We start from the raw sequence: 14,006 nt of genomic DNA on the forward strand, positions 1-14,006 counted from the left end.
GAGGTGAGCAGCTGGCAGACTCATTTATTACAGTTGGTACAACAGCTTATATAGCCAAGACCAGCCAATCTGGACAAGGGGCGATCTATGCCCCAACCAATCACAGCCTGTTGCCAGGCAGTTTCCAAAGCCATCCAATCACAGCCTGCTGCCAGGCAGTTTCCAGAGCCATCCAATCACAGCCTGTCACCAGGCAGTTCCAAATCCATCCAATCACAGCCTGTTGCCAGGCAGTTTCCAGAGCCATCCAATCACAGCCTGTCACCAGGCAGTTTCAAATCCATCCAATCACAACCTGTCGCCAGGCAGTTTCCAAAACCATCCAATCACAGCCCATTGCCAGGCAGGCTCCATTGCCAGGTGGGTTTCAAAGCCATTCCTGACTAACTGATGCTCACTTGCCAGTGGCAACCTTCGCATGGCCTTCTCATTCCACTACAAAAAACAACAGATCCCTCCTTCCCTGTGACCTCAGTGGAACTCCTGGGCCCACACCAGGCAGTGCCCCAGGCCCACTCCCCAGGCCCACCCCCCTTCACGACAGTGTCACCTCTCTCCTGTGGGCCCACAAGCCCATAGTCTCAGGCTCCTGCCATCGTATTCAGGGAGCCCAGTCTCACTGTTCTGGACCCTCTCTTCCAGGAGCTGCCCACTGCCTACATGGGATCTGCTTCTAGGCCACTTTGGTACAAAATCCTGAGGTTCTCTAATGATCTTGCTTCATCTTGGCTACAAATATGGAGGAACTGGTTCATCACAGAGTGAGGACCCACAAGTGGTTGAATTACCACCTACACAGATCTCTCTGCCAGAATCTCCAAGGGATGACCAGCCCCTCCCTGTGCATCCAGATCATTACACCAACTCTGCTGGTAGCCTCTCCTCAGCACATTCAGACTGTGATGGACAAGCTGACAGGACAGACGACACAGATAGTCACAGCAGTGGATGCCTCTGGATACCCCAAAGAGTAGTTCATTCTCACTGGTCCAGATGGAACAGGAACTGAGATGGTAATCCTGGCTTTCCTGGAGACATCCAGCACAAAGCAGCTCATATTCAATACCTGAGACAACCTCATTCCTGGCAGGATCCAGATGGTCATGGATTCTGCGCCTGTGGAGCAATTGCTGGGCAAGATGGGCCTATAGCTGCTCCAGGTGGTAGAGTAGTGTGTGGTCTGTGGTGACAAAGCCTCTGGCCATCACTATTTGGCTGTCAATCGTGAAGGTTGCAAAGGTTTCTTTAAAAGGACCATTCAGAAAAATTTGCCAGAGCAACCAAGACTTTGTAGCCAACAAACATCACTGCAATCACTGTTGGTTTTGCTGGCTGAAAAAATTTTTGGCTATGGGTGTGAAAATGGAATCTGTGCAGTGTGAACAGAAGCCCATTGATATGCAATGGGAGAACCAAATGTGCTGCTTCATCTGAGAAAATCTATACCCAGAAGGACCTGAGAAGTCCTCCAATAGCCACAAAACATTTGTGGCAGACAAAGATGGAGCAAGGGATGCTTCTGAACATCTAGCAGCCTACATCAGGATGGCACAGTTCTCTTAGCCATGACTCCACAGCAGAAACAAGCCAGGGAGCTTAGACACACTGGCAAACAGTGACCTCCCTTGCCAAGTGAATCCTTGAACAATGTTGACACTTTCGAAAACCAGCTAGAGGACCAGTCTGCAAGTGAGATTACATGGGCCTTTGATATTTTATCTAAAGCACTTAATATCACAGACAACTCCTGGCCTCCAAGCTTGGTCAAAGACATAGACACCAGTGGAAAGGGGAGCATCCATGTTACCAGCAGAAACCAGTCAACACCCATTAATGAGGTTGAAGGCCCTCTCCTCTCAAACACATCCCTTACGTTTAAGCTGACAATGCACAGACCAATATTTAAATCCCACTGGAAAAAACGGGCCATCAAAGAAGGAGGTACCTTTCTCTGAAGGGAGGAGAGAACTTCCACTTTGACTCTGACCCTATCGCAATAAGATCAAAGTCTGCAAACCCTAAAGGCTTCCATAGCCTTGGCAGCTCATGACAAGACCCTCAGGTGATTACTGACATCATAATTAAGAGTGCCAATTGTTAAATCAACAACAGGAGTCACTGTGCACTTACTCACCATGTAGGATCTCTGTCCTTAATGTGTTGTACTATGTGAATTAACAGTATAACTAGTACTTAAACAGTACTTTACACTTTGTGATTCTGTGTGGGTGCAAACTGTTGAAATCGTTACTTAGTATATACTAAGTTGATCTTCTGTATATAAAGATAATTCAAAATGAATCTTGATGTGAATGGGATGGGAGAGGGAGTGGGAGATGGGATGGTTGCAGGTTGGAGGGAGGTTATGAGAGAAAAAAGCCACTATAATCCAAAAGTTGTACTTTGGAAATTTATATTTATTAAATAAGTTAAAAAAAGAAATACCTCAATGTGTACTATATCTACAAGTCTATTTCCCTCTGGTTCTTCCTCTCCATGCACTGGGCCAGTTCACTAAAAGCCTTTCAGATACTTGGTCAGCACTGTAACACAGCCTAGAGTGGGCCTGCTGGAATGACCTCTTCACTCTGGGCCTGGTCCAGTATGCCCAGGTCACGAGTCTCTCCTGTTGTGTGTTTGCTCAAGCAGCACACCAAGGAGTCTCAGAGAATGTAGAGAAATGATCAAAGGCTGAGTGACAACTCTGGGACTGGCTTGTTGAGATCAGCCACTTTATTTTTCAAGCAAGTTATATAGAGCCTAGTATCTGAGGTTTTACAGAGAGGCTTTGTTTTCCACAAAACTGCAACATACATCAGTAAGAACTTACATTGTGGGAGAGGAAACAGATGGAGACATCCACAATAGTAAGAGAGGAGGATGCTGTGTGCTTCTCCCACAGCCAGCTTCCCTATAGTTCCACACAGCATTCTGTGGAACTAGAACAGAGTTCACTGTGTTTAGTACCCTCCTCACTCTTGCAGACATGGAGCCTCAAACTTGTCAACACTGTGGCTATCTTGTTCCCCAACATTTCCTCCACTCTTTTTATTTTGTAACTAATACAAACTGAATATTGGGATTTATGAACATTAGAGAGTAGTCACCAAATTATTTTAAGAAAAATACTTAGAATAATGATAGTAGCACCCCACAAAGTCAGATTTTCCAGATTTATTTGATGTAAGCCATTATTAAAATTATTAACCTAATTTGTGAACATTACTAGCATCTACATGAATTTTAGCCAAATCATAAATATGTTTTGTTGAATTTGCAATCCCTTGCATTTTTTGAACACTCTGTCATCCAGACATGTACTGATTAATCGTAGACAGATTATACACTGAGTTATTCCATCATGCTGTAGTGAATGCCTAAGAAACACTTAATACAACGACTTGTTACATGTATGTGGCTTTTTCACCTGCCATAGTAGAGGCCATTAAGGCATTATAATAAGTATCTATCATTACATGGCATATATTCATTTTCAAATTCCAGAAAATGTGTAACATCCATTTGCCAAACAGCATTGCCTTTTAATTCTCTAGGGTAGACAGACATTTGTGGACCTAATGGCAAAATGGAGAGCATTGTTTGGAAGATAAGATAATAATTTTTTTTGACAGGCAGAGTTGACAGTGAGAGAGAGAGAGACAGAGAGAAAGGTCTTCCTTTTCTGTTGATTCACCCCCGAATGGCTGCTGTGGCTGGTGCAGCATGCTGATCTGAAGCCAGGAACCAGGTGCTTCTCCTGGTCTCCCATGGTGGTGAAGGGCCCAAGGACTTGGGGCATCCTTCACTGTACTCCCAGGCCTCAATAGAGAGCTGGCCTGGAAGAAGAGCAACCAGGACAGAATCTGGTGCCCCAAACAGGACTAGAACCCGGTGTGCCAGTGCCGCAGGTGAAGGATTGGCCTATTGAGCCACAGCGCCGGCCAAGATAATAAATTTTGATCACCGAGTAAGGAGATATGGGAACTGTGCTTTAGTATGGTTGCAGGTTGATGCAGCAATTGATGGTTGAGTTTTTCTTGTTCTAAATAGTGGATATGTATCCCAGTAAGTTTTTTTGTAGCCTCATTTAGTCTGCTAGTGGTCCAGGAAGTCCAAAGTAGACTCTGATATAAGAGATGTATAAAAAGGTTTATGTGATTGAGTTACATTTTGTAGAGAGGTAAAAATAGTTTCAAGTGTTGTATTTTTGGCTTAATATAGGAAGTTTCTAAGTATTGTAAAACTTTAGAAACATACATAGAGTCAGTAAGACATTGACCACTTGGAAAGTCATTTGTAAGTTGTGCTGAACCCTGCCAAGTTTTATGGACAATTTTTTTAATTTAATTTATAACAAGTCATTGTGGCTGTTCCTGTACAAGTACCATGTGTACATAAGATATTGGGGTGGGGAATTGGTGTCTACTCTGTATTTAAGACATAACATGGGTCATGCAGGTAAGGAGAGTGAGCAGCTTCCAATATGGGTAGTGGGAGTCTATTTTTTTCCCAGAAAATGTTGTATAGCAGCTTGCCATATGGGATCATTGTCATGTAGATATTCTACTTGTTTATTTAAAGGTAGTAGTAGTGTGTGGGACTCTACCCCAGCAATAGCTCAACACTGTTTTCTGCCTGACTCAATGAGTCATAATCATAGTGAAGTATGGTGTGATGAAGTTAGGAGGCACATGAGAGAGATGGGTAGACTCTGACTGCTTCTGGACTTTGGCTCATTGTTCCCAAAGGTGTTTTTTGGTAGGGACTACAAGTAATTTATTTCCTTTGTTGGATTGTATCTATGTAGTTCCATTTTATCCAAAATTTTATTTATTAATTGAAATGCTTCCTGAGCCTCAGGAGTGACTATTCTTACCAAATTAAAGTGGACTCTCTCTCCAATAATTGCAACAAAAGACTCATTTGAAGAGTAGTAATGGACAAATGTGGTCTACACCAATTAATATGCCATAGGACCTTTTGTAGCTCATTTAACTTTGATGTTTTCTTTAACTCTAAATGTGGTTTTATAGATCTTATGGTTGTGTCAGTAATTATTGTTCCCAAATCTTTTATAGATTGCTACCTTTGTAATTTTCCTGGTGCTATGTACAGTCCTTGTTTAGACAGCTTGCCCTGAAGGTCATAAAATGCTTTGTCTAAATAATCCTTACCTGGATGTCCTAGTAATGTATCATCTATATAATGAAAGGTGAAAACTGGGAGATATCTGCAAAAGAAAGGTTGCATAGCCTTATCAACATAATACTGGCATATAGTAGGACTATTTTTCATTCCATGTGGAAGTACTTCCCACTGATATTGGGATGAGGAGATACAATTATTTAACTGTTGCTTTGGAAATGTGGATCACTCTTTATCTTTAGGATTGAGAGGAATAGAGAAAAAGCAATCTTTTAAGTACAAAATAATGGTATGGTAATGAACAGGAATAGCAGAAAGGGATGGTGTCATCCCAAAATGGAATCTCTGCATACTTAGCAGGAGCATGAATCAAGTTCACCCCAAGGCAATTGGAAGACCATAAAAGGGTATGTAGCCTTGTGTCCTAGTGCAGGAATCCAATGACCATGACCCCTTCCCTCACTGTGATTGCAGACAGCTGTTGTAATTGATGCTATCTTTCAAGCATTAATTGGTGCAGGATCGATTACAACCATTTCTGAAAATGACACAGGCCTTTCAACCAGATTTCTATCTGATCAAGCACTGTATGCAGGTGGCCTCCAGATAAAAACCAAGTCAGTGTTCTTGCACTCTCCTTTGTGCTGGAGGCTTTCTACTTAGTTGGTGTCTAACAATTTGTTTCCTGTAACAACTGATGTTCCTTATAGGTAATTTATCAAAAGATAAAATGTATGATTTAAAAGTTCATGGTTATTGTCCTCAGCCATAAAACCTGTTAATGTCCTAATACCTCTTTGTCACTTTTTCTTACACATATAAGTTGGGTTACACATTCAGTGTTGTTGAGATTATCCTAAGTGTACAACTTTCATACCCTGCTTCTGTCATTTAAAAAGAAAGTCTCTGAAGGTTCACAGCCACCTAAAACCCCACCAGATTAAGAAGTGGTTTATAGCTTCATCCTTTGACAAGGAAGTTAATGAGTGTGTGCATCTTAGAATGGGTTCTTCAGAGGGGAATTCCTCATGTCAAGGACACATTTCTTGTTAAAGTGGCAATGGTGCCTTCACAAACTGCCATCTGGCAGGCCATATGCATTCTTGAGCATGCTGAACATCACTGGTTCTCACCACAGTTGGGAAGATGAGAGTATGCTATGGTTTCCTTAGAGCTTTTTTTGTGCCCATCAATGCACCAAGGTTTTCCTGTGTGTCCTATGTGTTTTTATGAATGTTTAGTGACCCACTGACATGACATTGATCATAATTTTACTGCTTAGAAACTGAGAGAGAATTATGCAACTTGCCTCAAGGCCCTGGGGTGGGAGAGTGGAGAGAAACCATGAAGTTGGTGCCCAGAGAGCCTGGCACACCTGTTTTATTCTCACATACCCCAGCCCCTCCCTGCCCAGTCCTATCACACTCCAAATGCTTTATGGCCTCTTGCTCTGATGGGGAAATAAACTGATTTCTCTGACAATGAACAGAGAATGGCTCTCAGGCCACTGTGGTCCTTCCCATCCAGTGCTCTATGTCTCTCTCCATGGCCACCTTGCATTCATGTGCTTTACATTTTACCTGCCCTGTAAAAATACTCTCATCCTGCAGTTAGCTGCCAAAGACCCACAGTTGCCTCTCAGGCCCTCAGGTTCCAGAGGACTCTTCATCCAGTGCTTCCTAGGCATGACACTTTTTTAGCTAGAAACAGATTCAAGATCTGAGGCACATTGCTTAATATCTCTGTGCCTCACTTTGTTCTGCCATAAAATAGGACTGGCGAGAACCAACACGCCACCCATTTTAGGACTTTTACACTGAGATACACATGTAATGCACTTAACACAGGTGTTGGAATTTGAGAAAGGGATGATTACTCATGCAGTTACCTTACAGTCTGAAATATTCAGGTAATTTTGCAAACAATAGTGGTAGGGGAGGGAAGGTATTTTGGTCACCTTACTGATGCCCAGAGCTTGCAAGACTGGCAGCCCCTATGATAGGGTTCTTATGTACAACTGTGCTCTGTGCATTGTAGGTCCATCAGAAAATAATCATTTATTAAATGAATAACTAAATGAATGGAAAGTGAATTTACTATTTGCAACTGAAAAATGTAGCATGTTTTCTATGATCCCGTTTTTCTCCATTCCCCAATTGTATTCCCATCATGCTCAGAATTATTCAGTTTTTCAAACAATGAGGTCCTACTAATCAGATACCCATCTACTTAATTCCATCTCCTACCACTTTATCCTGCTACAACCACAATTTCTTTTCTATTATTTGAATGTGCTAAGATGATTCTTCATCATCAAGAGCACATTCCGTTAACTTGGTTGAATCTGGATTTGAACCACAGATCTGCTGATCTTCAGCTTTGTGATGCTGGAAAATTATTTACCTTCTGTAACTCTCAGTTAAAACTACCTCATAGGTGATAGTACCATACCTCTTAAGCAATAACTGCTCATGTTTCTGCTCAGTTGTATAACACTAAATAACTATATATAACTATAGCTATAACTACCATTTAGATGTCTAACACTTATAGTAACAGGTACATAGGTGGTAAGTACACGAGACAGCACACTCAAGGAGTTAAAGAAGTTTCAGTGAATGTCAATTCTTCAACACAATATGGATTGGATTAGGGATGCAGATTTCAATTTCTGAATTATTTGAGGGAAATAAGAGTCACCCATAAGGCTGGCTAAGCTCTCTAGTTGTCAAAATATGGAACAAGGATATTGAGGGTAAAAGTCTGAATTGTGTGTTGTATGCATACCAAGGGAGGGAGGAAGAAGATTAAAAACCTAGAAAGAATCCATAGTGAGTAGGAAGCAGACTGGTACAGTGGATCAGGACCCAGGAGTAAGTGGCATGTGGGGTGGACTGTGTCAGCAAAATACACAGCTCAGAGAAATAGTAAGGTGGACACAGAGTACGAGGACCCTGGATTGCCATTATAGTTGCTTAGGATTTTATGCTGCACTTAATTTCATTCATAACTATTTTGGGTCATGTCTCTCTGCAGTGGGTAGAAATTCACACCATTTCTAAATTCATGTGTATAAATAAACTCAGAAGGTACCTTTATTTGGAAATAGCATATTTGTGCAGATGTAATTAAGATAAGGATCAAAATGAGATCACACTAGATTAAAATGGTCCCTAATCCCAATGAGAGTGTGTTTATAAGAGACAGAAAATCATATTGAAACACAGAGAGAAAGGCCACATACAAATGGAGGCAGAGATTGGCGTGACACTTCCACAAGTGAAAGAATGCTGACAGCTGTCTGAAGCTGGGGCAGCTGAAGGACAATCCTCTTGTTAGGGCCTTCTGAGAGCTCTGTGCACCTGCTGATTTCATGATTTTGCTGTTTTAAGGCATCAAGCGTGTAGTCAGTTGCCATTGCAACTGTTAGGAAGCTAATAAAATGTCTTGGGGAATTGAATGAAATCTAAGTCTCCTGTCTCCAGATGAAGACCTGTGCACACACAAACACACACAGACACAGAGACATGTACAGTTTTGCTTTGAATTTCATGCATGTTATGAAGCATAATAATTTCATGGATGTTATGAAACATATTCCTGGATCACAGTGTTAGCACTCTTCCTTTATATACTGAAGTGGTCTAGTCATTGAATGGATCCAGCCATGACCAAGTTTCAGAGCAGGGATTGCAGATGGAACATAGGGATGAATAGGAACTAAAGAGAGTTCTGAGAAAAGAATCCATGTGCAATCACTGTTAACAATTTTACAAGACACTCCATTAATTTTTTCAGGAAGTAGTTACATGGAAAAGGAAATTAATAAGATAGCTTCTAATGTATACAAGGCAGGATTTTTAATAACATTAAAAGGAGCAATTACTTTGATTGCTGCAGTTTCTCATCAATAATGATGGTGCAGGGAAGAGAAGGAACACAAGATATGAATACTGTGTTGTTCCAACCCACAGAGACTAGATAACTAGATGCAGAGATTGTGGGGGGGGCACTAAATGTTCAATACTTAAGGTGAGGTAAGCTACTAATGAAATCAGTGGCAATGGTTTAGCAGCCCTGGTAAGAGGCAATAAGAGTAATGCTAACCTTAGGGACATGGAAAAGGCACACCCTACTGAGTAGGATCTGTTATAGATTGAATTCCCAGAACTCATTATTGGAAATTAATCCTCCATTATGTGTGGGTGGTTTGTATGTTTCCTGTAGGCTCAAATAAATGGGCTTTTTTTTTAAATCCATGCAGCCAGTATGCATCTTTTAATTGGAGAGTTTAGTCCAGTTACATTTAGATTTGCTATTGACAAGTAATGAGTTGGTCCTACTATTTTTCCATAAATATTTCTATTGATTGTTTTGGATTTCCTTGGTACTTTTACTATGAAATTTTATGAATTCATATTCTTTTATGATTACTATTTTACTTGTGCTTCTGTGAATAGCACATTCTTGAGTGTCATTTGTAAAACTGGCAAGGTGGTGACAAATTATTTATTTTAAATTTATTTACATGCATTTCATAAGTAGAACTTTAGAAACATAGTAATTCTTTCCTAGCCTGTATGGTTTCTGATGATAAATAAGCTGTCAGTCTAATTGGTGATCCTTTAAAATAGCTCTAGAGTTTAACTAATGTACATTTTAGGATTTTTTTTAATGTTTTACTTGTGAGTGTTTAACTAAAATATGTCAAGGTGATGATCTTTTCTGATCATGTTTATTACACACAAGTCCTGTGTACTTCATGTACATGGATAGCCACATCTTTCTCCAAATTAGAGAAGTTTTCTGCTATTTTTCATTGGATAAGTTTCTAATCCATTATGTCTTTGCACATTCCTGAATTTCTAAGAAATTCAGGTCATTTGGTAATAGCTCATAAATATGAAATACTTTTTTTTTCTAAGTTCCTTTTTTTGTTGTTGTTTGTTTGACATGGATCCAAAGATTTGTATTGTGGCTGATATATTTTTTCTTCTGTATCACTGAGCCTCTTTTTAAGGCTTTCCACTATATTTTTATTTGACATATTGAATTTTTCATTTCTAAAATTTTGTTTGATTTTTCATCATTATCTCTGTCTTCCCCAGCAGTTACTGAGCCATGCCATATATGAATTTCTTTAACTAATGTATTTGCTTTTCATTTTTTGAGTAGTCTTATCATGCTTTTGAATTCCTTTTAAGGCATCTCATCAATCTTTTTTTTCTTCACATACTAATATTGAAGTACTTTCTCTTACTTTTCTGGAGTCATTTTGAGTTCCTTGATCATGTTCCTTATATTTCTACATTTATCTCTTAGAGATTTGTGGATATACTTGGTTTTACCATCTGGGGGCTTTTATATTTGAAATATGACTCTATGGCTTAGTGCAGTATCTCCTCCTTCAGCCAATATCCAGAGGTTTGTGCTGGATTGGTCAGAGTTCCAGTCAGTTCTCAAGTGTGAGGCAAGAATCCATAGTGACACCCATGTGGGTATGGTAGATCTCGTCTGTCATCAGCAAGGGTAGGCTGTGTTCCTCAACCCTTCTTTGCCAAGGTGAACCAACTGCACAGTGTTAGTCCACAGTACCTGAATACCCTACTCACTCAAGCACAGGAACTACACCAAGGATCTGTGTGCTCCTCAGTGTTAGTTTGGAGACCTCCAAGATCACCCACCCCAGCACTCAGGGAACTTTGATCCTCTGGAGTCAGACCCAATGATTGCCCAAGGCCCCATCCACACCCCCGCCCCTCTATCACGTGGTCACAGGATTCCCACACTGTCAGGGAGTTTAGCCTTGTGTGATACCCTGTACATGAGAGAGTTGTGGCTTTCCTGGAGGTAGAAGTCAATCAATGTTCCATGCTGGCAAGCTGTGACTGGTGCCCTGATAGAGTGAGAGGAAGGGAGCAATGGGCCCTTACTTCACAGATCCACATGAGAGCACCCTACTTGCCACTAATCCTCCAGATCAGACTTAAAATCAGTGAGGGCTGCAGATTTATTCCTCTGATAAATCCTCTAGGGTATATGCATGGGCTACAGCAGCAATTACTCACCTTATTTTTTAGATTTTTTATTCACATAATTGTGAGGTAGAGTTACAGAGAGTGAGAGGGAGAGACAGAGAAAAAGGTCTTCTGTCCATTGGTTCACTCCCCAGTGGTTGCAATGGCCAGAGCTCTGCTCAATCCAAAGCCTGCAGAAAGGTGCTTCTTCCAGGTTTCCCATGTGGATGCAGGGGCTCAAGGACTTGGGCCATCTTGCACTGCTTTCCCAGGCCACAGCAGGGAGCTGGATTGAAAGAGGAACAGCTGAGACTAGAACTGGTTCCCATATGGGATGCTGGCACTGCAGGCAGAGGATTAACCCACTGCACCATGGCGTTGGCCCCAATTACACACCTTATTAGGATGGCTTTCCCCACCCCTGTTAGTTGCCAGGTGCCTTTTTATTGGGATGAGAAGAAAGCAATGTGGTCTCTCTTCATGGGGTTACGTAGGCACCCTGTACCCTGCTAGCACTTCAAGCTGGATGCAAACTCAGTAGGGATCATCAGATTTTCCTTCAGGCAATATCACCAGGCAATATCACCAGTGGCATGGGCTCACTGTTGTGAGACTGCACTGTCCTCATTGCTCCATAATGTGTACTTCTTTCTGTAGATTTTACACTGCACAGTTCTCTGCAATTGCCCTCTTGGAATGTGGTTCCTCTCCTCTTCTCCTGTTGTTTTACTGTGATGAAAATCATAATGTATTTTCCATGTACAGCCATCTTGAATTCCTCTAATTTCCATTTTCTGTGAACTTTTTGAATACCTCTTTCATTTGGAAGTCTGATTCTTAGTTCATGCTTCTTTTCTGACTACCCTGTGTGTCCCAGGTGCTACAAAGGAGCAAACAAATGTAGGGCATTCCATTACCACATTACCCTCTGCTAAAGACCTTTTATATTGTTACAAAAATGATAAATGGACAGCTAGCCTGGTGGTTATGATTGCTATATCCCACATCAGAATGCCTGGGTTTGACTCCTAGGTCTTACTCCTGACTGCAACCCCACTTAAGTAATAGAGTCCCGGACACTCATGTGGGGTGACTTATGTTGCCGTTGATTTCTCAACAATGTTGCAGTGGGTTCATTTCTGAGAGGAGCAGCATGGTGGGGGCAAGAGGTGCAGAGTCAACACACAGACCCCGGGAGTCAGGTGAAAGCAGGCTTGAGGCAAGCAGCCCACAGACTCGTTTATTACAGTTGGTACAACAGTTTATATAGCCAAGACCAGCCAATCTGGTCAAGGGGTGGTCTATGCCCCAACCAATCACAGCCTGTTGCCAGGCAGTTTCCAAAGCCATCCAATCACAGCTTGTTGCCAGGCAGTTTCCAGAGCCATCCAATCACAGCCTGTTGCCAGGCAGTTTCCAAAGCCATCCAATCACAGCCTGTTGCCAGGCAGGCTCCGTTGCCAGGTGGGTTTCAAAGCCATTCCTGACTGACACTCGCTTAGCAGTGGTCACCTTTGCATGGACTTTTCATTCCACTACAGACTTACATGAAGTTCATAATCCAGGCTGGTCAATCCTTCATTGTTGTTGACATTTAGGGAGTAAATCAATAGATGTGAGCTCTCATTTTCCCTGTCCCTTTGAAGGACCCTTATGGGGGAGAGGGACAAGAAACTGGGCCTGGGCAGATATCAGGGGCTTCTTGAGAGGTTGGATGTTCCCCAGAGTCCAGCGGGCAGGACGTTCTCTGGGAAGGAGGAGTCGGTCCCCTTCGGAGAGCCTCTGGGCATGCCCAGAGCGGAGCTGCCACTCCCCTTCGGAGAGTCTCTAGGCACTCTCCCTCAGCACTCTCCTCAGCACTCTCCTCAGCACGTTCCCTCAGCACTCTCCTCAGCACTCTCCCTCAGCACTCTCCGGTATGCTAATTGTCCCTCCGAACCAGCCAATCCCGTGCCACCTCTGCATTCCATATGCTAATGGTCCCTCTGTACTGACCAATCCTATGCATGCGCATTAGGAATATGCTAATTCGTTGCCTATATAACCTGTGTGAAACTGCCGCTCAGGGCTCCTCACCGCCTGAGGTGGGGGCCCGTTTGCGCAAACGTTCAATAAAAACCTCATGCTTTTTGCATCAACTGGTCTGGAGTCTGGATCTTTGGGCGTCCTCCCGAGCAAGTGGGCATCTCTGCAACAGAGAGGTCCAACACCTTTATGTCTCCTGTCTGTGTCTCTATCTCACTGTCCCTCTTTCTTTCTAATAAATAAAATTTAAAAAAGAATTTCATGATGTTCAGCACTGTGGTATGGTGGATTAAGCTACCTGCTGCAATACCAGCATCCTGTGTGAGTACTGATTCTGGTCCTGGTTGCTCCAATTCCAGTTCAGCTCCCTTCTAATGTGCATGGGAAAGCAGTGGAAAATGGTTCAAGTGCTTGGCTTTTGAAACCCAGTTGGGAGACTCAGAGGGAATTTGAGGCCCCTGGCTTCTATCTCTCTTTTGCTTTCTCTCTAACTGTATATTTAAAATAAATAAATACTATTTTTTACAAATAAAAATGCTTTTATCAACAGACTAAGTTTTAATTTGAATCTATGTGTTTTTAAATGAGAATAATTTTACATATGAGAAAAATATTGACAACTTGGAACATTTCATTTTCTTAAAGTTGACCTGAGAGAAAGAGCCTGAGAGCAGCAAGATGGTGGAATAGGTAGGGAGCACACTGATAGTCCGGGAAGAGACAGTTCCATAGAAGTGGAGATACTGCAAGTTCAAGGAAGAGTAGGGGAAGAAACAGCAGAGGAAACTCTTCTGGAACTAGTGATTCACAGTGGACCTG

At 42.0% G+C, this 14,006-nt stretch overlaps 1 pseudogene; it reads left to right on the forward strand.

Annotated features, from left to right (window-relative positions):
* Nucleotides 1–731: 731 nt before the first annotated feature.
* LOC133754154 (nuclear receptor subfamily 2 group C member 2-like) lies at nucleotides 732–2,684 on the forward strand (annotated as a pseudogene).
* The last annotated feature ends 11,322 nt before the right edge of the window (nucleotides 2,685–14,006 follow it).

Source organism: Lepus europaeus, chromosome Y, assembly GCF_033115175.1.
Source record: "Lepus europaeus isolate LE1 chromosome Y, mLepTim1.pri, whole genome shotgun sequence".
Lineage (NCBI taxonomy): Eukaryota > Metazoa > Chordata > Mammalia > Lagomorpha > Leporidae > Lepus > Lepus europaeus.